Raw genomic sequence first — 27,834 nt, 5'->3', positions numbered from 1 at the left:
TCTTTAATCCTCTACTGCTTGCTGGGTTTTTCAACCCGGGAACTACTGACACTCTGGCTGGATGTCTTTGCTTTGGGCAGCTGTCCTGTGCATTGTAGGCTATTTAGCAGCATCCCTGGCCTCTGCCCACTGGATGCCAGTAACATTCCTCAGTTGTGACAACCAAAAATGTCTCCAGATGTTGCCAAATGTCCCGTTGGGGGTGGGGAGGAGGACGGAAAGGCTCTCAACCGAAAACCATCACACAGAGGAAATGCCTCACACAGAGTAAATGCTCCCCATTTGATTATTACATAAGTTCTATAGCAAATGATGATCGAAGTCCACAAAGGCAAATATAGAGGCCATGTGTTCTTGAGGAGGCTGGTCTCGTTTGGACCAGCCTTCTTGCCCCCAGGTCTGAACTGGCACCGAGATGAGCTATGCGTCTGCCACCACTCACTGTCAGCTCCCTCCTCAAAGCCTGTCCTCTCATTGCCTCTAGTTGTTTACAATCTGAAAACATCTGGAGGTGCAGAGATCGGGTGTGTGGCTTACATCCACCGCTTCCATAGTGCATGCATTCATTTTCTGACAAAGGCTGTCAGTCAAATTTACATTCAAATGCACCTGCTTTACAGATGACAGGATTTCTAAGCACACGCAGACAGAGGATTAGAATACTATTTGTTGGCATAAAGGAGCAAAATTTGGCCTGGAAACTGTAACTTTTTTTTTCTCTCTCTCCTTAAGCAAGGCTACAACTAATTTAATCAACAGTTTTGAAAAACAAACATTCCTGCTTTCCTATTTTTACATGGTTTATGGTGTTTTCAACAGTTTAGAAAGTTGCAGAAAACCCTAGGCAGTAAATTATGTTTTGTAAAGAAGATGTTTATGTTAGAAACAAAGCTTCTAACAAGGAACACATTTTAGTTAACAAAACTGATTTCAGGCAATGAAAATGCTTTTAGGTAGCGGGAAGAGATGGCGGCTCCCCTCTGTTCCCGCTCGCGCTCCGTGCCCACTCTTAGGGCACTGGGTCACTGGGCTCGTGTGATGTGACTGGCACAGTGGTGGAGGGTATCAAGCGGTGGTGGGGTGTGCAGATGAAACCCCATTATCTCCACTTGCCCATGGAAGAGACAGGCTTAGAGGGATTAAGTCACTTAAAAAACATCATTCACTAGCTGAAGTCAGAGCAAATTGTCCTTTTTCCCAGGGCTCTGTCTACCATGAGACATATTCAGATAGTGATGTCATATTCCAGACATTGCTGGGGGAGAGCAAAAAGTGTTTCTCTGTCCCCAGTCGCCCTCAGTCTATGGCAGCGCAATGGCTGGAACCTTTCCTCAGGTAAGCCCCACAACTGAAAATATTTCCTCCTGGCACCATGCAGAATGTCCAGGCAGAGCCCAGACACAATCTATGGCTCAGAGGGAAAATGTCATGGGAGAAAGTTAGAGAAGCAAACGGAATGATGTAATGGTATGAAGAATGAAGACGTTTGTGAGGATAATAAAGTAGAAAAAGCACGCAAAGCAACTGTAGTTCATTTTGAAGAATCATGAAAATATGACCTTTTTCTTTTCCTTATTTGTGAGCAAATATTGAGAGGAACTCAATTAATGAATGCCAGACCCACACCAGGCAAAAGTCAGCTGTGTTCTTTTGTTCAGTCATTACGTTATTCTAGGGCTGGTTTATTGAAATCCTGAATAGTAACATGAAAGGCAAGCCATACCAAACACAGGTCTTCAAGTCCCACCTCAGCAAAATACTGGAAAATCACCAATGAAAAATGATTTTAAGTAATCTTATTTTTTTACTGTGAAAACAAAACACCGATTAAAAAATTAAAAAATGTAGGAAAAGGTGATTACAATTATTGTCATTTATGTATTTCAGATATAAATATACATACACATATATACATAATATGTATGTACTTCTGTAGAAATACATGTCATGGTGTGAGATGGAATATTTATATCTATATCATACTTATTTTCAATATATCTACTGCCATGTGATAATACAATAATTCATTAATGCTATTTTATTATCTGCTGTTTTCACTTAAATTTGGGGGAATTTCTTTCTGATTCATTAAATAATATTCTCCTGCAATGTTATTTTTATGGCTGAAAATTCTACAAGGAATTTATAATTGGGCTTTCCTCATAGTTCAGTTGGTAAAGAATCCACCTGCAATGCAGGAGACTCTGGTTCAATTCCTGGGTTTGAAGATCCACTGGAGAAGGGAAAGTCTACCCACTCCAGTGTTCTTGGACTTTTCTGTGGCTCAGCTGGTAAAGAATCCGCCTGCGATGCGGGAGACCTGGGTTTGATCCCTGGGTTGGGAAGATCCCCTGGACAAGGGAAAGGCTTCTCACTCCAGTATTCTGACCTGGAGAATTCTGTGGACTGTATAGCCTATAGTGCTGCAAAGAGTCAGACGTGACTGAGGATAACCAAGGAATGTATAATTAAGGAATAGAGTTAAGTTTGCCTTAAAAAACAACTGCTTTTAGATTTTCATTTTCTTTTTTATGATCTCACTCTACCTAATGATTTTGATTTCTACATTCTGTAGATTCAGATTTTTATATTTATTTGATACTAGGCATTTAAAGAACTTTCTGCATCATTTCGTCATATGGTTGACTTACCTCATAGTCATCAAGGTAGGTGTCTAAAAGGAAAGCTTTGAGGTACAAAAGTTTTAGTTATTTTATCATTTCAAAACACTTTGCTATCCCTGATTATTTGTTCCAGCTCTCCCAGATGAATTATTACCACATTTTCAGATGAAAGGGGTAAAGAATGCAAATATTATGCACATGAGGGCCTGCTCAGCTATAAATGGATATCAATTTTAAGTATTTCTGAGCATTGTTCACCCTCAGTCTTTCACCCTTGTAATGAAATTTCCTGTTAGTAACCATGTCTATTGGCCTACAGCTTTTAAAGCCTAGACATCTTACTTTCTTCACAGTTTTCTCTTTCATTATCAGATAGGCAAATCTGTATGTTGATGAAAGCAAGAATGAAGCCTGTTTCCCTAGTGGTTTAAGGACTAACTTGCCTCAGGCAGGACTTTTTTTTTACTTTCCTTGCTCTTTTCTCTTTCAACTTTTGATCTCAGTCCCTAATAGTGTGTCTTTGATATTAATCCAGTTGTCTTCTTAGTTAGCTCATGACATCAGGGGAATTCCATGTGATCTCCAAGGAAAGACTCACTTGGGTCCACAGAGTTCAGTTCATAGAGATATTTTAAGATGACAGTCACATTAATATTAATAATGAAAAGAATAACTAGCATTTAAGCACCACTTTGAAGACATTTTATTGTAGGAAACTTAGGTGTGAGAGTAGAGAGAATGCTGTGATGAACGCCCATTGCACAGTGCAATAACTGTCAGATTGTGGCCAGCCTTGTTTCATTAGCCTCTCCCCACTTCTCTTCCTCCTCTCACACTGCATTGTTTTGCAGGAAATTCCACATATCGTTTTATTTTATCTGTAAATATTTCAGAAGATATGAACTTTTAGGAATTACATAGTTAAAATCATTTTTAATTTTTAAACTTTTTTACTAAATACAAAAAATACAAAAGTCATACGTGTACAGCTTAAAGTTTTTGCAAAGTGAACATATTGGTACATCTAGAACATCAGCAGTGCCACAGAAGGCCCCCTGTCCATTTCCAGCTCTGTCCCCACCTCCCAAGGGTAACTACTATCTCGCATTCCAGCTCCTGTCTTTGAACTTGGTATGTATGGGCTCACACAGGGCACTTCCTATTTGGGGTCTGGCTCCTTTCACGTAACATTTTGCTCGAGTGATTTCTCTGTATTTTTACATGTTCCTCCTCATTACTGTATAGCACGCTGTTGTGCAACTGTGCCACAAGGTAACCATTCCATTGTGGAAAGCATTTAAAGACTTTCTAGTGTTTGCTTCGGAGAAGGCAATGGCACCCCACTCCAGCACTCTTGCCTGGAAAATCCCATGGATGGAGGAGCCTGGTAGGCTGTAGTCCATGGGGTCGCTAAGAGTCAGACACGACTGAGCGATTTCCCTTTCCCTTTTCACTTTCATGCACTGGAGAAGGAAATGGCAACCCACTCCAGTGTTCTTGCCTGGAGAATCCCAGGGACGGGGGAGCCTCATAGGCTGCTGTTTATGGGGTCGCACAGAGTCGGACAGGACTGAAGCGACTTAGCAGCAGCAGCAGCAGCAGTGTTTGGTTATTGTGAACAGTCTTAACTTCTTTTATTAATCTTATAGAATGGGAAAAGGAGGCTTGTGTAAAATAAAATAATTTGTTAAGTTCACACAGGTAATAAAGCAGTGTAGTCTTAATTCAAACTAGCTTTGCCTGACTCCAGAGTCAGAGGTCTTAACTACCATGCTTTCTTTCTTTCTTTTTTTTTTTCTTCAGTTAACTATAATTATCTATATATAAAAACCCATAAGCTTTATGGAAAAAAGTGCATTATTCTGCATGGCTTTGTTGCCCTCAGTTACTGGTTTTCCTATTCTGTGTCTATTTCTTGGAGAGGAAATCTCTCATTCCATTAAAAAAAAATTTTGTTAAAATGTATTCATTACAACTGAGATTTAGAGTATTGAGCAACAGTGGGGGATGACTCTAGAATAGGAAAAGAAGAAGGAAATACACTCAGGCAAATGCTATCTGACCTTGTCAAAAAATAAGATGCTTGTGAACTGTATGCAGACTATGGTCCTGTAGTAATTCTCAGGGTTAAGTTCTACTAACCTAGTTTCAAGCACATAAACAGGGAAGTAGGGATTTTAGTGTCTAATACATGCATGTAAACTGCTTACTTTGCTCAGTTCAGTTCAGTCTGTGAGTTGTGTCTGACTCTTTGTGAGCCCGTGGACTGCAGCATGCCAGGCTTCCCTGTCCGTCACCAACTACCAAATCTTGCTCAAACTCATGTCCGCGAGTCGGTGATGCCATCCAACCATCTCATCCTCTGTCATCCCCTTCTCCTCCTGCCTTCGATTTTTCCTAGCATCAGGGGCTTTTCCAATGAGTCACTTCTTTGCATCAGGTGGCCAAAGTATTGGAGCTTCTGCTTCAGCATCAGTCCTTCCAATAACTATTCAGGACTTATTTCCTTTAGGATGGACTGGTTTGATGTCCTTGCACTCCAAAGGATTCTCAAGAGTCTTCTCCAACACCAGAGTTCAAAGCATCAATTCTTTGGCACTTAGCCTTCTTTATGGTTCAACTCTCACATCCATACATGACTACTGGAAAAACCATAGCTTTGACTAGACAGAACTTTGTCAGCAAAGTAATGTCTCTGCTTTTTAATATGCTATCTAGGTTGGTCATAGCTTTTCTTCCAAGGAGCCAGCATCTTTTAATTTCACAGCTGCAGTAACCATCTGCAGTGATTTTCGAGCCCGAGAAAATAAAGTCTGTCATTGTTTTAATTGTTTCCCCATCTATTTGCCATGAAGTGATGGGACCAGATGCCATGATCTTCGTTTTTTGAATATTGAATTTTAAGCCAGCTTCTTCACTCTCCTTTCATCCAGAGGCTCTTTAGGTCCTCTTCACTTTCTGCCATAAGGGTGGTGTCATCTGCATATTTGAGGTTATTGCTATTTCTCCTAGCAATGTTGATTCCAGCTTGTGCTTCATCCAGTGCAAAAATATTATCTTGTAACTTTTAGAACTTAGTCTTGCCTCTCTTTTTTTCTGAAGCTATTGGGAAAATAATTTAGTTGAATAATTTTATGAATATATGTAGGTGTGATACTATTTTATTTGTAAGTAGGACAAAGTAGTTATTCTATTATGAATGTAGATACTACAATATATGTATCAGTACTATATCTTTTAAAGTGTTACAAAATCTAAATAGAAGCATAGCTAGATTAACAGAAAATGCAACTATTTGAAAATAGTAAAACCTGACCATAGCAAATGTATCAGAATATCATTTTGATACCAAAGAACCAGCTAATGCATAATAATCCCTCCATCCCCATTATTCTTGTCTTTGAGAAGTTTTGGTTGTGAATGCATAGCTCATAAACATTTTTCAATAGCTTATCAAATCATAGACCAGAATTATATTTTTAGAATGTAGTTTTAGAATTTCACTGAGCAGTGAACTCATTCATCACGCATTGTTTGTTTTAGAGAGAATACTGAACAGCTCATATCCTTTGCTTAAAAATAGACTTCTTTTCCCCCTCAAAGCAATTATCTTCTTTTCAGTCCAATTTTCTCTTTTCTGGTATTCAACAAGACTTCAGTTCCAATAAACTTTTATTTTACTATGCTGATCATGAAATTATGCCATTTTTTTCTATCTGCCTCAAAGCTGTGAAGTTTTATGTGTATTTTTTTTTTTCTCAGAACCATATATATTCAGGTACAATATAAAGAAGTCTATATGTTTTGACTCTCAGTGACTGATAAGAATAGGCCACAACTTTTTGGAACCAGATTCCCTAGTTCAAATCCTGGCTTCATTACTTACTAACTTGTGACCTTGGACAAGTTACTTAATATTTCTATGCCTCAGTTTTCTTATCTGTAGAATGAGGGGTAATAATAATACCCACCTCACTGGGTTATTAGTAGATTTAAATAGGTTTGTGTATGCTAGGTAGGCTTAGAACTCTGCATGGGTATTTTTATTATTATCTTGAATTCTATTACTTTTCCTTGAAATTTAAAAATTTTGAAATAATTAATTTATAAGTCTTTCTTTCTACAACTTTGAACATGCAGCTCATAATGACACAACTCTGTCCAAAGAGCCCAGAATGCATTTTCTGTAAGTTTATAGATAATATCCTCTAAAGTTTTCTCCATCTTTTCTTTAATCTTTTGTATGTTTGCTTGCTCTTTCAATCATCCTTATTTATTGAACATAGGACTCTAGGTGTTTGAGTATTCAGTAAGGAACAAACAGGAAACATTCTGTGCTTCCAGGGAGCTTATATTCCAGTCTTAAACCAGCCAATATGTGGTACAGGCCATGTTTGGAAACTCCCCTTGTGAGCTGTACTCCCCAACCCCCAGTTGCCCTGAACATTGTTTCCAAGTCAAGGTCTATTTTTCTCTTCACTGCATATATTAAATAACATAAAATTTTAACTTAAAAATCACTGTGCCTTTTTAAATGAACCATGTGGTAAATTTTGGTTTAAGAAATGGTTGTAGGCGTAATGTGCCAACTCCTTTGTTTCATCTGCTTTTTTTCTCACTGATAACATTAATCTATCTTCTTATCAAGAAGTTTCATCATGATTCATTCTTGAAGTTGGGAAATTCAGCTTTAGTTGTAAGTTTATCAGAGCTTCTCAGAATGCTCACACTTAAGACTGGGAAAAAAACGCAGCTGAATGGTAATACATTAACAATATGTGTTGAAAAATCAGTTCCTTGTTGACTGTATACAAAACAGAAATCTCTAATAGTTCCTAATGGCACTACTTCCTCTGTAGATAATGTAGGAAATGCTTTTGTCTGAATAATCATTCCCAGGGGGTGGGAGGGAAGGCATCAAAATAGATTCACTTTAGAGAGAGAGAGAGAGAGAGTGTGTGTGTGTGTGTGTGTGTGAGTCTGTCCGTGTGAAAAATGAGAGACTGATGATATTGAAGTTCCAAGTCAGACCAGCACACTGCTGCTGCTGCTAAGTCGCTTCAGTCGTGTCAGACCAGCACATATGCTACCATAATTAAAGAATATGATTTGAAGGTAGCAACAGTATCTAATTATATGAAATACTCTCTATATTGTTGCATCTCACCACATTTAAAAAATAAACTAACAGCGGACAATGAACAGCTAGTCCAAAGGTTAAAGAAAACAACAGTGGGGACTAGGTTTTCATAAGAAAAGGAAAAAGACCCCACTAAAACGTGTAATTGTTTGGATATTGTTGCATCTCACCACATTTTAAAAATAAACTAACAGCAGACAATGGACAGCTAGTCCAAAGGTTAAAGACAACAACAGTGGGGACTAGGTTTTCATAAGAAAAGGAAAAAGACCCCACTAAAACCTGTAATTGTTTGGATAGTTAAGGAAGAAATAAATATCTCTCTCATAATGGAAGTATCTAGACCATAAAGGCAAAGTGGGTTATTGCCCCTGTTTTTCTTGACTTTGGCTAACTTGCTTCTCTGCTTCCCTTTGGACTGGGGAAACTGGTCAAGTGAACTCCCAGGAGGTATGAAATTTACATTTGCCAAGTCCTCTTTAGGGAAGTGGGGGCTTTGCATGTGGGGTATGTGTAGGACGCGGGCATTTTTCGAACAATGATCTCTCCACAGCCCACCCCTTTGAAATTTTTCACAAAGTTCTCCTAGTGGTTCTAAGGGTCTCATAGCCCTGTTGCACACTTCCATTTCCTACTAGAGGACTGTGGATAGATTATCTCTGAAAAATCCATTAGCGTTCTGGAAGTTAATTTCTTACAAGAATGCTTTCATCTTTTTTTTCCATTGTAGTATAGTTGATAAGAATGCTTTCATCTTAATAGAAATCTTTAAAAAAATCAAGGTTGGCCCAGACCCAGAAGTACTAAGAATCTGAGCAAACATAATTTTAGACATTGTTGTTGTTCAGTTGCTCAGTTGTGTCTGACTCTTTCTGACCTCATGGATTGCAGCATGCCAGGTTTCCCTGCCCTTCACCATCTCCCAGAGCTTGCTCAAACTCCTCTCCATTGAGTTGGTGAAGCCATCCAACCATCTCATCCTTTGTCATCCCCTTCTCCTCCTGCCTTCAATCTTTCCCAGCATCAGAGTCTTTTCCAGTGAGTCGGTTCTTTGCATCAAGTGGCCAAAGTATTAGAGCTTCAGCTTCAGCACCAGTCCCTCCAATGAATAGTTAGGATTGATCTCCTTCAGGATTGACTGGTTTGATCTCCTTGCAGTCCAAGGGACTCTCAAGAGGCTTCTCCAACACCACAGTTCAAAAGCATCAATTCTTCAGTGTCTAATCTTCTTTATGGTCCAACTCTCACATTACATGACTACTGGAAAAACCATAGCTTTGACTATAGGGACCTTTGTTGGCAAACTAATGTCTCTGCTTTTTTTATGTGAATAGTACTAAATAAATTTTATATGTAGTTAAATAGTACTACATAATGTAGTAAGTAGTACTAAAAGAATTAGTACTAAATATATGTACTAAATAATGTGTTTATATGTACTAAATACATGTAGTAAAAGTAATAAATTTTATATGTGAATAGTACCAAACAAATTAGGGAGAGAAGATGAATGCTGTTAGTGAGGTGGATGGCATGGGAACAGCTGAGACATTTTCTAATAGGTTGAGGTATGGGATCAGCTAACATTGAAGGTGAGTGTCATTTCTTTAAAAAGAAGGATACACACACCCCTTGTGAAAAGTGGCAGCCTTTCCCAGACAGACATTAGGGTTCTCCAGCATATAAGCCTCTTGCTGCAGGTATGAAGTACTTAAAATATTAAATGCCTCCTTGGTCCAAATTTAGTTTCCATGTCAAAAGAAAGGATAACTTTAAACTGATAAAATTGTCTTGGAGGGGTCAACAGTTTTAGTGATACTGATGAGATTTTTTTTTTGTCAGGGCAATATTCTCGTGTGTTAGCCAATAATGGTGTGTGTGTGTGTGTGTGTGTGTGTGTGTGTGTGTCCCTTCCTTCTCTTAGTTCCTCTTACTGTTAATTCCACATGGGTAATTAGCCATTTCCGAGAATAGCCTTAAACACACAGTTTTTCATGATTCTTAATCTTGACAGATTCATGTTATTTTCTGACATAGAATAAAGCAAATAAAAATATCTGAAGGCATTCTTCATTTTGGAGTTCTGGGTAGAAGTGACCACTCTTGGAGACTTGAGGGTTAATGATCAGACAAGGCTGTGGACAACCAGGGGTGTCTCAAGTCCTGGTTTTCCTGGAGCCTTCTCCATTTCTTGCTTTGAATGAATGATCTCAAGAAGAACACTAAGATTTTCCTTTCAAAAACGTTATGTTACAGACATTCCTTTATGATAAAACTACCTTAATAACAGTCAGGTATAAAAGCTGATTACGTCTGCTATGACAGTTATGGATGTAATTTAAGGGTGTATGTAACACATCAATGTAAAAAATTGCTTGGGACTGATCTCTTACTGTGAATTTCCCCAACAATCGCCTTACAGTTTTTTTTTTTTTTTTGAAGACTTTTCTATCCAAGAAGGTTGATCTCAGAAAGCCTAATTGAGGAGAATATTGCTTTGGTAAATTGCTCTGCTCGAGGCAACTGCCGCTGCTTCTTTTCTGATTTTAAAAACCTGAGCTCCAAATCACACTCGGCGTTTAAGGGCTTCCAGCAATAATTACGTCTGTGTCATCAGCAGCAGTCCTTAAAAGGGTCTGCCGTTTCCCCGCAATCTTTTCCGGGGCGAGCAGAGCCGTATCCACTGATAACCCGGCTGCCGAGGAACTGAGCAGAGCCGGCTCCAAACTTCTCAGCTGTTGACAGGCTTGACTTGCTGAGAACACTGGTTAAATATAGCACACGCGAGCTCAGCTCCTCGACAAAGTCATAGCTCTGACAGTGCTGTGAAGGGGGCAGAAGACGAGAAACCTAATCTCAGAAACCCAACAACACCTAGCAACAGTTGAAAAAACTTTTAAACAAAAGTCTGGGTGGGAGAGATACAACAGCCTCCAATTGCTGCTGATCGGGATTTCAGGGAGAAGGAGCCGCTTTCCCTCCTCTTCTACCCCGTTTCCTGCATGACTTCAGCTATTGGCTAGTCCTAGGAAAGAAAGTGGGAAAAGCTTTTTCCTCTGTATTCTTTTGGGCTGGATGGTTTTCCAGGACTCCAGTCTCTCTTGGGCTGTGGGGCCAGCCACTGGGTTCTTCAAAGGATAAGCTACCTCCGTAAAGGACGTACCTTTGGTTTAGACGAGCTGCCTGCCAGTCAGGTAAGACCGAAATGCCCAGCTACTTAACTCTCTTAAGACATTTCTGCTTCCACAAGAAGAGAGCTCTCTCTGACTCTGTGTTGTCTGTTTCCTTTGAGTCTCACTGTTCCACTACCTGATAACACATTTGAAACTGAGGACAATCACTGAATTGTTTTTTTAAAGAATCAGAAAGTCACCTCTTCCTCAGAATTACCCGATCGCTTTTTAAACACAAAGATCGTTATGATGCTTTAATAGCCATCAAAGTATTTCTGCCAAGTTATCATTTTCTGGCAGGTAGCAGAAATCTGACAAAGGACAACTTCACAGTCCTTTCACAGTGAGGATGGCTAACCAATGGAGGGGATATTTTCCCTAGAAGCAAAAGCACTTTCATGTAATGAAACTCGCTGAGCAGCTCGTGTGGTAAATGAGAGGGAAGTCCCGTGTGTGTTTGTGTTGCTGTACTTTCGCCCAGCCGCTTCTCTGATTTCACTGGTACACCTTGTGCTAGCTCTGACCTCGTTACATTACAGTCATCCCAAGCACTTCTGACTAGGCACAAGATATGCCTGGTTTCAAATCACTGCTTTTGCAGTTGTTGAATATAAACTATGCAGGAGAATGTTATTTTGTGTGTGTGGTTTTTGAGTAATTGCTTGTATACAGATAAGATAGATCCTGGTTTTTAAAACTCAAATTGAGTGTATTAGAAAAATTCTTTCTTAAGTTGCACATATTTGAGTATGAATGTGTTCACCATAGTGTGAAGGACATCCTCTTTTCATTTGCTGTATTGTCTGTGCTTCTGGGAGTTGCCCTGCAGTTTTATCAGAACTGCTTAGAGTGATCGATATCACACTGACTCTGACAAAAGTTATGGCTGCACATTGATGACATGGTTAGTTGATAACTTGTGTCTGTAGTTGGGTTGGATTTGCATAAGAAGTTTGTTCCTCTAGGTGAACATGATTGTTTGAATGAATATTCTAAACCAAGGATAATTTCAAAGAGGATACAAATGCACATTTAAAAAACCATTTGAGTCTGTTTTGTCAACTTTAGAGAAATAATTTACCCAAGGCCAGTTCTGAACACATTGTTGACCAGAATGTATCAACTCTTCCAGTAAATGTTCCCATTTTAAGAAAAACTAATTAAAGGTTATATATCATATGCTCAGAAAAATGAAACAGTACATCATTTAAGTATGTATTATATTTCATGACTCTGATTGTGCCATTAGTTTACAAAGTAAACGCAGCTAATCGTGTATAATGAATGTAACACTGCAAAATGCACCCTGTTGAAACTTGGTGTCAGAGAATGAAACTTCTAATACCTTAGTGGAGATGCAGCATCTTTGTCTTTAAAGAGTTTTGAAAAATCTGAACTAAACGCTTTACATTTTTCTTGTTTTTATCTTAGGAAGGGTCACACTGTTGGCTTACAAATGTATGTGTACAGCCAAAATCTGCCATTAGTAGATTTTGGAGGCGGGTAATTTCTTTTGGAGTTAGTGGAACAGTGTGAGGATAACGGAGTGCAGCATTTGCCTCTGAGTGAAAGCCATGTTTCCTGATGGACTGAGTTTTGAGAATCATTGTCTTCGTGACTGTAAGTTTACCCTTGAGAATCAAAAATAGCTCAGGTTAGAGCACGTGCTTTCCTCCAGTATATGAACAATCAACTGCATAGATTGTGTTCTCTGTTCACTCAAGTTCACATTTCCGTTGTTATTTTGGAGTCAGCCCTTTCCCCTTCACCGTAAGAGATTTCACTGCTGTGTCTCCACCACCGTAAGATCTATTCCCTTCATCCTGGGTCTGGTTTGTATCATGACAGTTCTGCTCCACCTCCACCCCTCAATACCATGCAAACCACCTTGCACACGCTATTGTTGTTTAGTCGCTAAGTTGTGTCTTTGACTCTTTTCCACCCCATGGACTGTAGCCCACTAAACTCCCCTGTACATGAGATTTCCCAGGCAAGAATACTGGAGTGGATTGTCATTTCCTTCTACAGGGGATTTTCCCAACCCAGGGATCCAACCTCATCTCCTGCTTGGCAGGTGGATTTTTAACCACTGAGCTTCGTGGGAAGCCCCCCGCCCACTACCCCATGATTGCAGGGTTAATTTTCCTATGCTTGTCTCTTCTACTCCTCAGTTATCTTCTTCGACTTCTAGTTGCTGCCAAACCCCTAGGCTGGGTATTTTGAAAACCTTCCATCATCGGGCACGTACTTAACTTTTCCAGTCTCAGCTCCCACTACTCAAGAACAAATGTCCCTCAGCTTCAGATAGGTCAGATTTGGGGCCCTTCTCCAAACACCTACATACGCACGTTTCAGTGCCCCGCCTCCACCCATTTTGTGCCCTCCTGCCTGGAACACTTTTCCTCCCCTTTCCTGAAGAGACTTTGTCCACTATTTAAAACTCACAACAGTGGCCTCCCCTTTCACGGTGATTTCCTGGGCCATACCTTTTAGAAGTGATTCCCTCTTAGTTTGGATCTTTTGGTGCTCTGTTAGAATTAGGGTTTTTTGGAGTGGGGTTTGGGTTTCCCAGGTGGCCCAGAGGGTAAAGAATCCACCTGCAATGCAGGAGATGCAGGTTCAATCCCTGGGTTGGGAAGATCCCCTGGAAGAGGACATGGCAACCCACTCTGGTATTCTTGCCTGGAGAATCCCCATGGACAGAGGAGTCCGGCAGGCTATAGTTCATGGGGTCGCAAAGAGTCAGACAGGACTGAAGTATCTGAGCACGCGTGCATGCACAGAATGGGGTTTACCTCTTTAAATTCAGTTTTATGAAAGTGACCAGGTACAAGGCATTATCCTAAACACCCTTTGGCTCTGAAGCTGTTCCGTGCCATGCATCTTAATGGATGTTCTATGAACAGTTTTGGCTCTGGATTTCTAATGACGAGCACGAGAGAACATATAGATTAGTATAAAATTAAGACAAACAACTACAAATGCAGTTAATAGCTTTTTATCTCAAAAATTTCTCAAGAAAGGTCTTCATAGTTTAACGAGCATAGAAAAATTACAAGTGATTGTAACTATGCTCATATACTTGATTGTGGAGATAATGTACACCTCAAGAAGGAAATACGAAGGGGGACATATGAAGACTGTATATGTATATACACACATACACACACATATATGTAAATATACACGCATCTCCTGTGTATGTACCTAGACTTCAAAATACTGTAACTCGTAGACTTTTATCATCTTTTGGTACCAGATTCTATTTACTTTTGGCACTGTTCATTTAAATTATAATTCCTTCCATTTGTGGATCATCATGAATTAAAATCTGGCCTTGAACATTAAAATGTTTAAATATCGTGCTTATCTTTTTAAAAATTTCCCTCGATATCTTAAAGAGAGACATTTCTCAGTTTTATTTTAAATCACTTATGAGACCTATAGCCTTACTGTGTGAGATAAAGTGTGAATCCTGATTTTGAACCAATTTTTTTTTGTGTTCACCAAAAGAAAAGCATTCTCTTTATATATATATTATTTTATATATATATATATATTCTCTTTATATATTCCTTGAGATAACCAAGGAAGTTAAAATTACTCTTTTAAATGGGTGTTTAGCAAGAACCACTATGGGATTTTCCCAATGAAATTTATGAAGTATTTAATATATTCATTTAACAATGCTTTCTCAGTGGTTATGATTTTTACTTATTCTTTTAAATTATTTATTTATTTGTCTGCACTGAGTCTTAGTTGCGGCATGCGAGATCTTTAGTTGTGGCATGTGAGATCTAGTTCCCTGACCAGGGGTTGAACTCCAGCCCCTTGCATTGGAAATGCAGAGTCTGAGCCACTGGACCCCAGGGAAGTCCCTTAGTTATTCTTTAGAAGTGAAACTTTGTGATAAAATATACATTCTAAACTAATGCTAATTATCTTTTTTGAAAGATGAGCATTTCTTCACAAAACAAGTGCCCTAAGAAACAGGATTTTATAGAGCTTGTTTAATCAACATTTTCACTTATTTGTCTCCTAACATGTAAGTTTTTAAAAAGCAGCATCATGGGAAGTGAATGGTAATCTTAGGTTGAGATCTATTAATATTTCAGCAAAAAGTTTAAAATTGGCAACACCTTATTAGAAAAATAACATTTAAAAACCTGCAACATACATTTGTTTATAAATTAATTATTTTAATATATACGGCAATAGAATAAAAGCTAAGCTAATAAAATACATTTTGTTTCCTTAAAAAAATATATGTTTTGTTTCCTTATACCGTGTCTGAGTTGAAGAGCTAGCAGAAAGGTTATGTCATGGACGTGGAGGCGACAGGAAAGGCTAATTGCAAAAGTCAGATGGCCTGGATTCAGATTTCAGCTCGCCATGACCCTGGGCAAATTACCCCCTGTGTCTCAGTTTTTTCATCTGTAAAATGGGAATAATAGTGCTATCTTCATTTGGAAAATTAAATGAGTTAATAAAACTTATAGTTTCCCAATACTTTTCAATAAATTTAAGTTATTCTTTCTCTATTACTATGCTTTAAATATAGTTATCATTTATTTTATTCTTTGTTGCACATGAAGTTCTTAGATGCACACCATAGATCCATAGATCAAATTCATAGATCATAGTAAGGTGGAAGAATATATTGTTCAAATGTGGAATCCTGTTAGCAACATATTTTGCAGCTGGGTATTCTAAGAAGACATAATTTGAGCTCCAGCCAATAGTTTAGCATGGAATTTATATTTCATTCCCTCCCTCATCACTCAGCAGTGCACTTCTTATAGAATTATTACTAAGAAGGCCAAGAAATCACGCACAGCATAGATGGTTCCCTGGTTTCTATATTTGCAGTTGGAGATAAAGTGTGTTTATACATAGAGTTTGGGTGTCTCTTTTATAGCCAACTATGCTTGGTAATGTATGTAAGGGAGACTTCCTCCTTCAAGGAGGGATATATATTAAATTTATCACTCTCTATTTATTCCTTTAGATGTTTTGTTTTACTAACCTAGTAACAGATAAAAATGAAAAGACTGAAAAGGTCATTTTACACTATCTTCAACCTCACCAAATACAAGTGAATTCTTGCTATTCATTGCCCTTAATCCTAGTCATTCTTCTTAAACATGGCAAGAAAGTATATTCCAAGGCAAAAAAAAGTGTTCCAGCACAAAGATGTACAAGTAAGTTATGGGCGGCTTATTATTCTGTGTATTTAACTTAACCAAAAATATATGAAGCACTCTTATAAGTGGAGAAGTTTCTTAGGAACTTTAGTGCCAACAAACCTTATGCAGGGTACTTACAGTTTAGACCTATCCATTTTGCTTTATTTTTTGTGATCAAAAGGATGAGTTTCTAAAAGATAACGTGAACTGAATTTCAGAATGATCATTCTCTAATGAAGACCTTGTTTTAGAAAGAAAAAACAAGGAAAGGAAGAAAAGAAAAGGAAGAAAATAATAAAAGAAATTTCTTGGCTTTATAGAATACATTATAAAGATTCTAGAGCAAAAATATGGGAACCTCAGGAAAATACACTGGATCATGTTCTTCTTTTTCCTTAAATGGTCAGTCCTACTTTCTAGCTATTCAGAGATGAGACAAGGCAGAATACAGCTTTCCTCATGGTGGCAGCTAAGGCAGTGTAATTTCAAAGGCTAGGCAGTGAGTTGTGTAAGAACTTAGAATTAGGAAAGTCCAACATGAATTGGGCCGCTCTAGTTGGCTTTTGACCAGCTGATTGCAGAACTTGAGAAACTCCCAGCAAAGAGATGAAGAAACACGATATTAACCAGCACTCTAGTCCCCGAGAGCTTTGTTTAAGCCACAGCAGCACTGAAAAGTCAAGAGAAGGTTGGTGTTATGTTTCCTTTTTGGGAAATAGTGTCAACGTGCATAATATTGTGTGATTTATGTGTTCCCGAGGTCTGTGAAAGACAGACTTTAACAAGAATTTTTAAAGCTAATGCAGAATTTATCTCAAGTGGTCTGACTTTCATTGAGCCCTCAAGGTTCAGGGACTTTTCTGTTTTTGCTTAAATGCTGTCATCCACCGCTTTCACCAAAACATAGATGAGGACGGTTTTTGCTTCACTGGCCAAAGACCTTCTATGTCTACCCTTAAAATAGTCTATTTTTGCTTTTTCAATAATTGTAATTGCAATCTTTCAGTCTTTCCAAGTTACTTTGAAGTAGTGAATTATCTGTTGCTTATCTTTGTAAGGAAAAGGTGAAAGAAAGCCATGAAATGGACATATTAGAGTTGGCCAAATGCATTCTTTGAAAAATGATTTGCTACAGATTTAAAGCCAAAAGACAATTTGATTGAAAACAGTAGACTAGTGACATCACCGAGACAATCAAGTTACTGCCAACTTGCCTTGTTTATCTAAAAGATCTTTGCAAAAATAAGGTCCCCCCCCGACATATACATGAGTCATAGGCAATACAGTAATAGGGATAAATGAACTTTATTTTTCTTTATATCTCTTTAATATACTTATGTCTTCAGTAACTCATTTTAGGGCCTGCTTCTTTGACTGAGGCACCACAGCACAATAGGAAAGGAAGAGGCATTGCTGAGTTCATAATGCTATTTCAGTGTGGCAGCCTAAGTACATGAGGAAATGACACCCCGGGCCTGTATTTGGAGCCTTGCAGTTACTGTGACGACAACACACACTAATGGAAAACAAAGATGGTCTGCCTGCCAGTGCAAGCCAGGAAGACTTTTGCCAGCTCAGATTTTTCCTAATTATTCTATAAGTCTTGAAATGTTACACTGGAGTTATTCAGGGCTCTTTGTGTTTCATTAACTGTTTAGTGAGTGACACATGCTTCAAGGGCAGTCTGGAATTTGGATGAGGGCGTGGCCTTTACACACAAGCTTGACTTTCACATGCTGTCTTGACAGAGCTCATCTTCTGGTTTGGACACCGCCAGGCCAGTTGCTCTGGTCCCAGGCTGCTGTTTGGCCCTCAAGGAAGCCAGCTGCTTTGGTAGAATTCACTCCTCGGGGGGCCCTCAACTTTGGTGACAAATCCCCACCTTCCATATTCTGTTCATTCCATAGATGGTTGCTCAGAATGCCAGGTGTTCCAACTAATGACTGGGACATCCGAATCCCAATTGTTTTATAGTGATATAAAAGACAATATAATGATAATAATAGGTGCTTTCTAATATAGATTATCTACATAATGTTTTCTTATAGAGCTGTGCATAATTATTTAGTATAAGTAAGTGATGATAATAATAGCCGACACTGGAGATCATTCTGTGCAAGGCATTTTGGATGATTTTATTTACTCCTCCTAACAACCTGATGAGGCACTATTTTTATCTCTTGTTTTGTGGATTAGAAAAATGAGGGTTATAGATGAGAAGTAACTTGGTGGTAGATTTGAGATTCAAACCTGAGCAATTTGCCTTTATTTAGTCCATATTTTCACCACTTTCTTGTAAAGGAGGAATTTGTTCAAGGAGGACCTGAACTTCAGTGACTGTGAGGCTGAAGCCCTTTACCTAAGACCGGGACTTGAACCTAGCCCAAAAGGCAGAGTAATGAAGCTCAGGTTCTTGATGTCTTATCACAGAAAGAATTCAGTGAGAGACAAAGTGATAGGTAAGAAGTAGATTTATTCAGAGCGAAACACACTCCACAGGCAGAATGTGGGCCATTGCAGAGGGCAAGTATAAGGCCATGCAATGTGACATGGTTAGTTTTTATGGGCTGGGTAATTTCATAGGCTAAAGAGTGAGAGGATTATTCCAATTATTTGGGGGAAGGGGTGGAGATGTCCAGGAATTGGGCTACTGCCCACTTTTTTGGTCCTTTGATGCTTCCTTGGAACTGTCATGGCACCTCTGGGTATGTCATTTAGCTTTGCTTATTGAGGATCAAGATCTGGTCGACATTGACTTGTCTGCCATCTTGGACTTGTTTGATTCTAATTGGTTTATGTTGTGTTCTTGGGCTATGCCATTCTTTCAAAAGTTGTGCCCTGCCCTCTTCCGTCCTGTTTCACGAGATTTTGCTGAGACGTGACCCTGCAGGGGTCAGCTGCCCTGCAGTCTGAAGTCATGAAGGACAAAGAACAAAGCAACTCAAGGTTGAAGGTCCATTTGGGGCTCTTCTCGTGAGTCCTGAAGTGGAGCCAGAAGCTGCCGTGGCCAGTGGAATTGGGCAGCCCAGGAGGAGATAGGCCTGGGGCCTTTGGAACACAGAAACTCTTATTCCAGTGGCGATGGCACAATGCAGTGTTCAGCTTCCACACTGCTAAGACAATTCTCTGAAAAAGGAGGCCTTGGAGTGTCTGAATTTATGATCTCTCATGTGTGCTATCGTAGCCAAATCCTTTGATGCTGTTGGAGGTTTCAGTATGTTGTTGCTCCTGTTGACAAGTTAGAACTCCACCTTCTATTGTCATGAAATGCTCTGCAGATATCTGTCTTGGTCATGGGCATTCCATTTGTTAAGTGGTGCAAGAGAGAGTCCTGCAACATACTTATTCCAGCTGCTGGTAGCAGTAGTTCTGGAAGAAGCCTTTGGTGGTGTGTGTGAGTTGGTTGGAGGAAACAGTGAGGAAGGGGACAGAAAGTCTCATTCTGTATAAGATCTCTTGTGCGTGCTAAGTCACTTCAGTCATGACCAGCTCTTGATGACCCTAAGGACTGTGGCCTGCCAGGCTCCTCTGTCTGTGGAATTCTCTAGGCAAGACTACTAGGGTGGGTTGCCATGCCCTCCTCCAGGGCATCTTCCTGTTGCTGGGATCAAACTGGCATCTCTTGTGTCTCCTGCGTTGGCAGGTGTGTTCTTCACCACTAGCGCCACCTGGGAAGCCCGTAAGAGCTCTTATTGGCTCCCAGTGACTTGGCTTAGGTAACGAGTTGTCAGTCTGGCAGCATGTTGTTCCTTCTGAAAAACAGACAGCTTGCTATCGTTTAAGGAAAATTACCGATATCTTGCAGTCAGTGGTTTGTTACAGTGGAACAATGGTATGAGATGTTTTATTGGTTATTCTGTTTAATTCCTTTATCTTTATTAAAACCAAGTTACCTGAAAGTAGTACAACACTGTAAATCAACTATACCCCCAAAAATAAAACCAAGAGGTAGAAATGATGCTAAAAGTCTGACTATCTGGATAGAATTGGAAATTCTGAGTTTGTGTTTGCTCGTATGGCGCTTAACTTTTGCATTGTCTGAAGTATTTGATGGAGAGGTTTTGATGGAGAGGATAATACTTCGCATTTTCTTATGCTAGTAGCCATAAATACTCCACTTTTTCAGCGTATCAAATATCCTCAGTTCAGTTCAGTTCAGTCGCTCAGTCGTGTCCGACTCTTTGTGACCCCATGAATCGTAGCACGCCAGGTGGTAGGATTGAATATCCCAGGAAGGTGAATGTTTCATGTGAAGTAAACATATAACAGAATGCGTCCCTAGCGTCATGAGAAGTTCTAGTCTATGAATTACAAACAGCATCTTGTCACAACTATACTAACACACCCCAGCTCCTACTTTTTCAGTACCGGTGAGCACCCAGGACTTGTGCACTACTGACTTGACAGGCTAAACACCTGGAGCAAAGACACTCTCTGCTCTGTGGCAGGAATCTAGTTAATCCAAAGTAGAGGCAGTGGTATATTTCATCAAGGTGTTCTTTTTCATTCACGTGATCTCTTCTGACTTTCTTACAACAAACCAAGAATTTCTCTTTTGTCCTCCCTGTCTTTATGTAAAAAGGTGTAACAGTGTCAATGGAGGGAAAGAGTTAGTGCTTATATCCTTTGGAGAAAAAGGGCTTCACTGGTTGGCTTCTGGAAGTACTTTTTTTTTCTCTCATTCAATTATTCTAAATTCCTCCTGGCTCCCAAACTGTGCGATAATTAAGACCTTCTGTGAGGCTTCTAGCTCTCGGCACTGTCATACCTGGTCCGATTTTGAGCAGGAATGGGGGCTGTGAGTCTCAGATTGTTGATGATTAAACAGCTTTGGTCCTGGCGTCACCCACACCAAAGAGAGTGGAAACCGCTAGACTCTGAGCTCCCTCGGGGTCATCAGGCCATTGAGTCTGCGGTCCTGAATGCTCTTTGTCCAGCAGAATTGCTTGGGATGCTTTGAAAGTGCAGATGTGCATGCAGAGCCCCAGAGGTTCTGATTCAAGCTAACCTGAGTGGATGCCCAAGTACAGACCTATTTTAGAAGCTTTTATGTGATTTTACTGTATATCCAGGGTTGAGAACCAGTTATCTAGCACAGTCTTTTCATTTTAAAGAAGAAGGTATTAGGAAGGGGAAAGAGAGGTCACTTGGTGGAAGATACAGAGTCATAGTCTATTAACTTTTCTATCACATGATCATAATAAACAACAAAGTAGCTGATATTTAATGACTGTGTTCTATACATTAGGCACTAACAAGGCAGATATGAGGCAGATATCTACAGATACATTCTACACATGAGGATGCTGAGGGAACCGCCAAAGGCCCTCCAACAAGCAGGTGGTGGATTTGTGATTAGAGTCCAGGCAACTGGACTCCTCAGCTTGTGCTCTTAATCTTTTAATCACTTTGCTGTTCTGGAGCCAACTCTGAGAATGTAAGGTGTTGAACGGCAGCTGCTTCCCTGTTTCAGCATCAGGGGTCTTGTGGCAGCTGACCTTGGTGCTCTGAGTCCCACTAATTGGTTTGCTGCTTGACTAGAGATTGTGTCCTTGCATTCTTTATTTTCCCAATAAGTGGGCCAGTTGGAGGCAACCCATTCTCTTAGGGGCTGTTCCAATGTATTCCGTGTTTCCCAGTGACTGTTTCTTTTATTTTGTCTTTCTTTTGCAGACCAATATAATATTTTCTGTCTTAACTTCGGACACATAGTTTTTACCTTTACGTGGAAATCCTAACCGCAGACTTTACTCTCTTGCTCAGACCCTGACTTTCCCCCTAATGCTGAGTTTGGCTGTGTTCACTGTTTTCCCTGGGATTCCCCCAGTCTGGACTTTCATACCACCCCCTAACTTCTCATGACATCAACAACAGGAAGGGATTAATCACTTCACTTCTATAGCAGCAGGTGTGCTGGAAACAAGCTGGTCTTTCCCATGGAACTGATTGGCCGGAGGGTCATTGTATTCCAAAGACCTCTTGAAGTCTACATTTTTAGGTCATATATATGGAATTAATTTTCTGATTGATTGTGTAAGTTTGAAATTCTATAGAGAAGGCTTTTTCATACCTTGGGGAAAATCTATATGCATTGTCTGTTAAATGAATTTTACCAAGTTGAAAATCACCAATGCAAACACTGTAGCACCTATTTCTCAGAGCAATAGCAAGTTAACAAAAAGTGAAGATTTATTAAAAATAGTCCATGATAAATATTTACATGTAAATTTAAAACACTAATGTGATAAATAGATCCAGGTATGACTTGGGACTCTTTTTAGCACATGGCACAAAACACGTGCTCAAGAAGGTAAATCTGTTAAATATCATGGAATTGAGGAATAAACATTACTGAACAGTTTTGATCAGTAATTGGATGGAGCAGAATTTTTATAAAAACATGAGCATAACAATCTGTGACCAAGGCTGTTTATTTCTCTGCTTCTAAACCTTTAATGGCCACATATTGTTTTTATTACAAGTTAAAAATCAACAGACATCTTAAATGTTCATTAGAGCATCAGAGAATAATGAATCCTTAACTGAGTGGAAGCAAAGCTAGACTCTGTAGCTGCAATTAGCATGATAATGTGTGTATTTCCAACAGCAGACTAGCACTCTTACTTACTTACTTACCTAACCATCAACGCAAGTCTAATAGTTCCTCATCTCTTCATTCATGTGCTGCAAAACTCATAAAAAAAAAAAAAAAAAACCAGAACCGGGCTCTTATTTGGTTTACTAGCTGGAAATGTTCTCATCCTCGGAAATCTATTTTGGAGTCAGCATTGCTCCCCTCCCCTACAAGTGGTAAAGCAACAGCTGCCATTTAATTAATGTTCTGCTGACAGCTCCAGCTGATGAATACCATTGAAGTTCTCTATCAGCATCAATACTCTCTGCATTACCCCAAGAGGAAATATTGATTATAGTTGCCTGATTTCGCCTTATTTCACCATAACTTTCTTTCCTGCATTACTTACTCCAAATTCCAATGATGCTGTTATTTACATCACCATTCACATCTTCCAGGGAATAAGGTCCCAGCGGAACACATGTGTTCCTGGTGATGTATTGCAATGGAATCTCCCCAAAATGAACACGTGAAATGTTGAACTCAAAAAGAGGCGAGGACTAGGGGGAAAACCAGATGAAAGTGACTTGTGGTTTCCCAGAAAGTGAAAAATTTTGTGCTTTTGAGAGAGAGATTAGAGGGGAAAAAAGAGCTCTTGTTTTTCCACATAGTATGAATGTATGGTTAAAAATCCTACAATTTGATTTATATGTGGATTATTATTCTGATTTCTGTTCTCAGATGTTTCATAGGAGTTGGACCTCAAAAGTGCTATCATTAGTATTGTGTGGCAGGGCTTCCCAGGTGGTGCTAGTGGTAAAGAACTCACCTGCTGATGCAGGAGACATAAGAGATTCGAGTTCCATCCCTGAGTTGGAAAGATCCCCTGGAGGGGATGGCAACCCACTCCAATATTCCTGCCTGGAGAATCCCATGGACAGAGGAGCCTGGCGGGCTTCTGTGGTTCACAGTGTCGCAAAGAGTTGGATACAACTGAAGCAACTTTGCACTCATGCACTCATGTGCTTAGTAGCTCAGTCATGTCCAACTCTTTGCAACCGCATGGACTGCAGCCCTCCAGGCTTCTCCGTTCATGGGGTTCTCCTGAAGAGCATATGGTCTCTACTCTCTAACTGGGTTCCGGGTAAAAGCAATGGCAATTTCAATGCCAGATGACTAGGGAGTGAAGGGAATGGTGGGAGCGCTCGCCTGGTTTTGGGTGGTGAGTAATTGACTCAGAGATCATAGATGGGGGCGATAAAGTGACCCTTGTGTAAGGAAAGGGGACCTAGAGGCTGAAAGCAAGACAGGGACTGACAAACAAGGTCTAAGGGATAGCAGAGGAAATGAATGTGACTGAAAGGCTCAAGAACTGATTTGTTTCAACAAGTCCACATAGCTGTACGAATGGTGGGGTGCTTACAAGTTGCTTTCTTTCCACATATGTGATAATTTTAATGTTTTTAAGAATAGTGTGATAAAGAGGATACAACATTTTCATCACACTTAAAACTGTTGTGGTTATAATATGCCAGCCAAATATGCATCTTGTGAGCTAGAAAATTCTTGATGCCCAACACCACTTACACCCTGAGCATTCTTTCAAAGCAGTGACCAATCTTAATGGGAATTCCCTGGCAGTCCAGTGGGCAGAACACTGTGCTCTCACTGCTCAGAGTGTGGGTTCAATCTCTGGTCTGAGAACTAAAATCCTATAAACTGCATGGTTGAAAAAAAAATAGCAGTGACTGATCTTAATAAGTCTAAAAGGGAGCAATGGATATTTCCTATAAAATTATTTGCTTTAGGGCCTTCACAAGTTTGTGCACTTTGAAAAATACTTACATATATTCAGCAGTTCACTTCGAGTGCCCAACTGGTGTTGGAGCAAGAATCTTGTGTGAATAGCCAGGAAATTTTTGAAGTACAAGTTGGGAGCATTGCCTTACCACATAATAAAATGAATTTTGAAACCACACTCATTAAAAACACTTTGGTAGTGGTGTCAGAATAAGTTCACATCAGATGAGGAGATCAAAGGAAAACAGTCAGAACTCCAGAAACCTGTATATAAAGAGTTTAGTGTTAGAAAGGAGAGACATTTCAAATCAGAAAAGAAAATTTGGATTTTTCAGTCAATGGGGTTGAAATAACTGGAAAAAAGTGAAATCTCTATGTCACCCTTTATACCAAAATACATACCAAAATACACTTAAATTCACCAGAAATTTACAATTGAGAGTGAAATACTTGAAAAAAATATAGGTAGATGAGGTAAGAAAGAACTTCCTAAACAGGGTAAAAAAAGTAGTAAAGCAAAAGACTGAAATATTTTACTCCTTAAAGCAGAGTGAAAACTTTTATGCAGGAAAAAAAGTACCTCATGAACAAAAATAATTAAGAACAAATATCCTTAATATAAAGAGCTCTTTTACATGAATAAAGCAAAAGAGACACAACAAAAGAAAAATGGACAAATGGCATAAGTAAACAATTTGTAATAAATGTGTGAAAACTAGCCTCATTGATAATTAAAAATTCAAATGAAAAGAAAATAGTATTGTTTCAACCAACAGATTGACCCAACAGAATCTGATACCTGTTTGGTGAGGGGGTGAGGAAGTAGCCACTATAGAATGCTGGTGGGAAATTCAGCTAGGGCAAGCTTCCTGAAAGGCAATTTGACAATATGTGGTAAAAATCTTAATAATCAGAAAAAAAAAAAGGCCATTTCCATTTTGAAAAATAGGAGTCCAAACACACGTGATGCTTTTAAGAATGCATTGTTTTCTTTTCCTCCTATTGTTCTCAAATACTGCCTACTGACTTCTAAAAGTTTGGCAGACCCAGAGGCTCTTATTATAAAGAAAAGCCACATACTTCATTCTCAGTAGCTCAATAGGATTTCCTAGGAGGGATCTTACTCGATTAGAATTGTGGAAACAAGACTACCTAATCACAGAAGTCCATTCTGCCTAATCACTGAAGTGCCAAGAACATCTTGATGGCTGTGTATTTCCTGAGTAATGTTATTATCAAAACAGAAGCTAATATCCAAAATGGACACATTTGACTGGATCATGAGAGTGGGGGGACCAAGAGGTAGGTAGATAAAACAGAGAGCTAGAGTAAGGAATCCTTGCCTTTGATCATGACATAAAACTGCTTAAGTTCATTAGAATTATAAGATTTAACTGATCCAGGAAAGGGATATTAAGGCTCAAGTTTTCGGCACTCTGCTAAACTCATGAATTACTCTGAAAAAAATTTTTACCATAATATTTTTAGATACTGATGGATGCTAAGAGATGATTGACTTGACTGCTTTTTATGAAATGAGGAAACTGAGACCAGAAAGTTTATCTTTCTTGAAGTCATGTGCTGTTCTTAGTTGCTCAGTCTGGTCTGACTCTTGTGACCCCATGGCCTGTAGCCCGCCAGGCTCCTCTGTCCATGGGGATTCTCCAGGCAGGAATACTGGAGTGGGTTGCCATGCCCTCTTCCAGGGGATCTTTCCAACCAAGGGATCAAACCCAGATCTCCCACATTGCAGGGATTCTTTACCATCTGAGCCACCAAGGAAGCTAAAGTCATATAGCTTGTTAATTCAGATACAGGAATTCATAGACAAGCCACAGCTTTGTGCTGCTTATCTTTTTGGAAGCTAGAACATTATCGGTCTTGGGTTAATTCCCAAGATACTTGTTGGGTAGGAGCTCGTGGTTTCTCCGTCTCATCCTGCCTCTGGCATTCTAGATGTTGGGCATTTTAGAAGAGCAACAGCTCTCTCTTCGTCAGTTCTGTCTGTTCTTCCAGAGGATGGAGGGAAGCTGGTTGGAGAGTGGTCTGTGGTGTGCATGTATCCTGTGAGGGGTCTTGTGAGGGTGGTACCTGGTGCCTGTGGTGCTCAGCTATTTCTCACTGGTCTGAGAGCAGAAACATTTTGTGAACACAAAGGGAGCAGTGATGTGAGTAAAACCACACCCAGACCTTCTGTGCTAATATTTTGGGGCTTTGTTCTGGGGAAGTCCAGTTTTGGAAAAAGCCACTTCTGAAAGATTCCCAGAGTGAAGGTAGGCAGTAAGCATTTCACACCATCTTGTGTCGTTTGGTCCTATAACGGATGTGCTGAGACGAGAGTGGTGCTGTATTACTGTGGTGGTCCTTCCAAGCGTTCTTTTTCGTACATTGGGTACAAGTGAATGACTTCCCTTTACTTCTCTCACACCCACAGATAAAGTGAGCCTACACATTATATATAATTCTGTTAGTTAGAATGTAAGTGTGAATAATAGCACAATTATGCTGAATCTCCACCTTCTATTTGGTGATTTAACTAGCAATGCATTATTCAACGAGTTCATCACTTCTCCTTTTATAGCCCTCCTTTCTTTGAAAGTGAAGTCACTCAGTCATGTCCAACTCTTTGTGACCCCATGGACTGTTGACCATCAGGCTCCTCCGTCCATGGACTGTTCCAGGCAAGAGTACTGGAGCGGTTGCCATTTCCTTCTCCAGGGGATCTTCCTGGCCCAGGGATTGAACCTGGGTCTCCTCATAGCAGGCAGACGCTTTCCCATCTGAGCCACCAGGGAAGCCCACTTTCTTTAAACAGCCAATGCAAAGACATGCTCATGTCTTTGCTGTTGCTTTGTGTGTGTGTGTGTGTGTGACCTCACCGTGTGACATGTGTAATCTTAGTTCCCCCACCAGAGATTGAACCTGCCTCCCCTGCATTGGAAGCAAGGAGTCTTAATCATTGCACCACCAGGGAAGTCACATCTTTGCTTCTTTATCATCCCTCATACCCTCCCTTTCATACTTACACTCTGATTGTGGGAATTCTGTTTCCTCTTTTTTTCCATCCCCATCTGGATTCAGACCCTGATACGTATGACTTCTGTCCTCTCCTCCAATTTTCCATGCTTTCTGGGCTTATTCTTCATTCATTCCTCTTTATTTTCTTTTCAGAACCCTCTTTCTGCCATTTCTCCTGCTTCAGCCAGTCTTAGAACATCTTTCAACATTAATATACATCAAAACTACATAAAACAAGACACTTTTATTAATATTATAGAAAACGTTGTTATTGCCAAAGGATAATTTTTGTCGATAATTAACCTTCAACCTCAAGATT

General features: G+C 39.6%; 1 protein-coding gene and 1 pseudogene across 4 annotated transcripts in view; one reads left to right on the top strand and one right to left on the bottom strand.

Moving 5' to 3' along the window:
• LOC120860401 overlaps nt 1–559 on the bottom strand; it is a 71,520-nt pseudogene extending 70,961 nt beyond the window's left edge.
• Nucleotides 560–10,451: 9,892 nt separating this feature from the next.
• LOC120860420 (filamin-A-interacting protein 1-like) overlaps nt 10,452–27,834 on the top strand; it is a 211,128-nt gene continuing 193,745 nt past the window's right edge. For 3 of the 4 annotated variants that reach the window (XM_040236222.1, XM_040236220.1, XM_040236219.1), the window contains exon 1: nt 10,452–10,958. The gene's annotated coding sequence lies outside the window, so the exon portion shown is untranslated. The remainder of the gene's footprint in view (nt 10,959–27,834) is intronic. The other variant, XM_040236221.1, reaches the window with a different exon arrangement.

Source organism: Oryx dammah, unplaced genomic scaffold (genome assembly GCF_014754425.2).
Source record: "Oryx dammah isolate SB20612 unplaced genomic scaffold, SCBI_Odam_1.1 HiC_scaffold_11072, whole genome shotgun sequence".
Lineage (NCBI taxonomy): Eukaryota > Metazoa > Chordata > Mammalia > Artiodactyla > Bovidae > Oryx > Oryx dammah.
The sequence above is the reverse complement of the archived record's forward strand: the minus strand, read 5'-3'. Positions and strand labels throughout refer to the sequence as shown.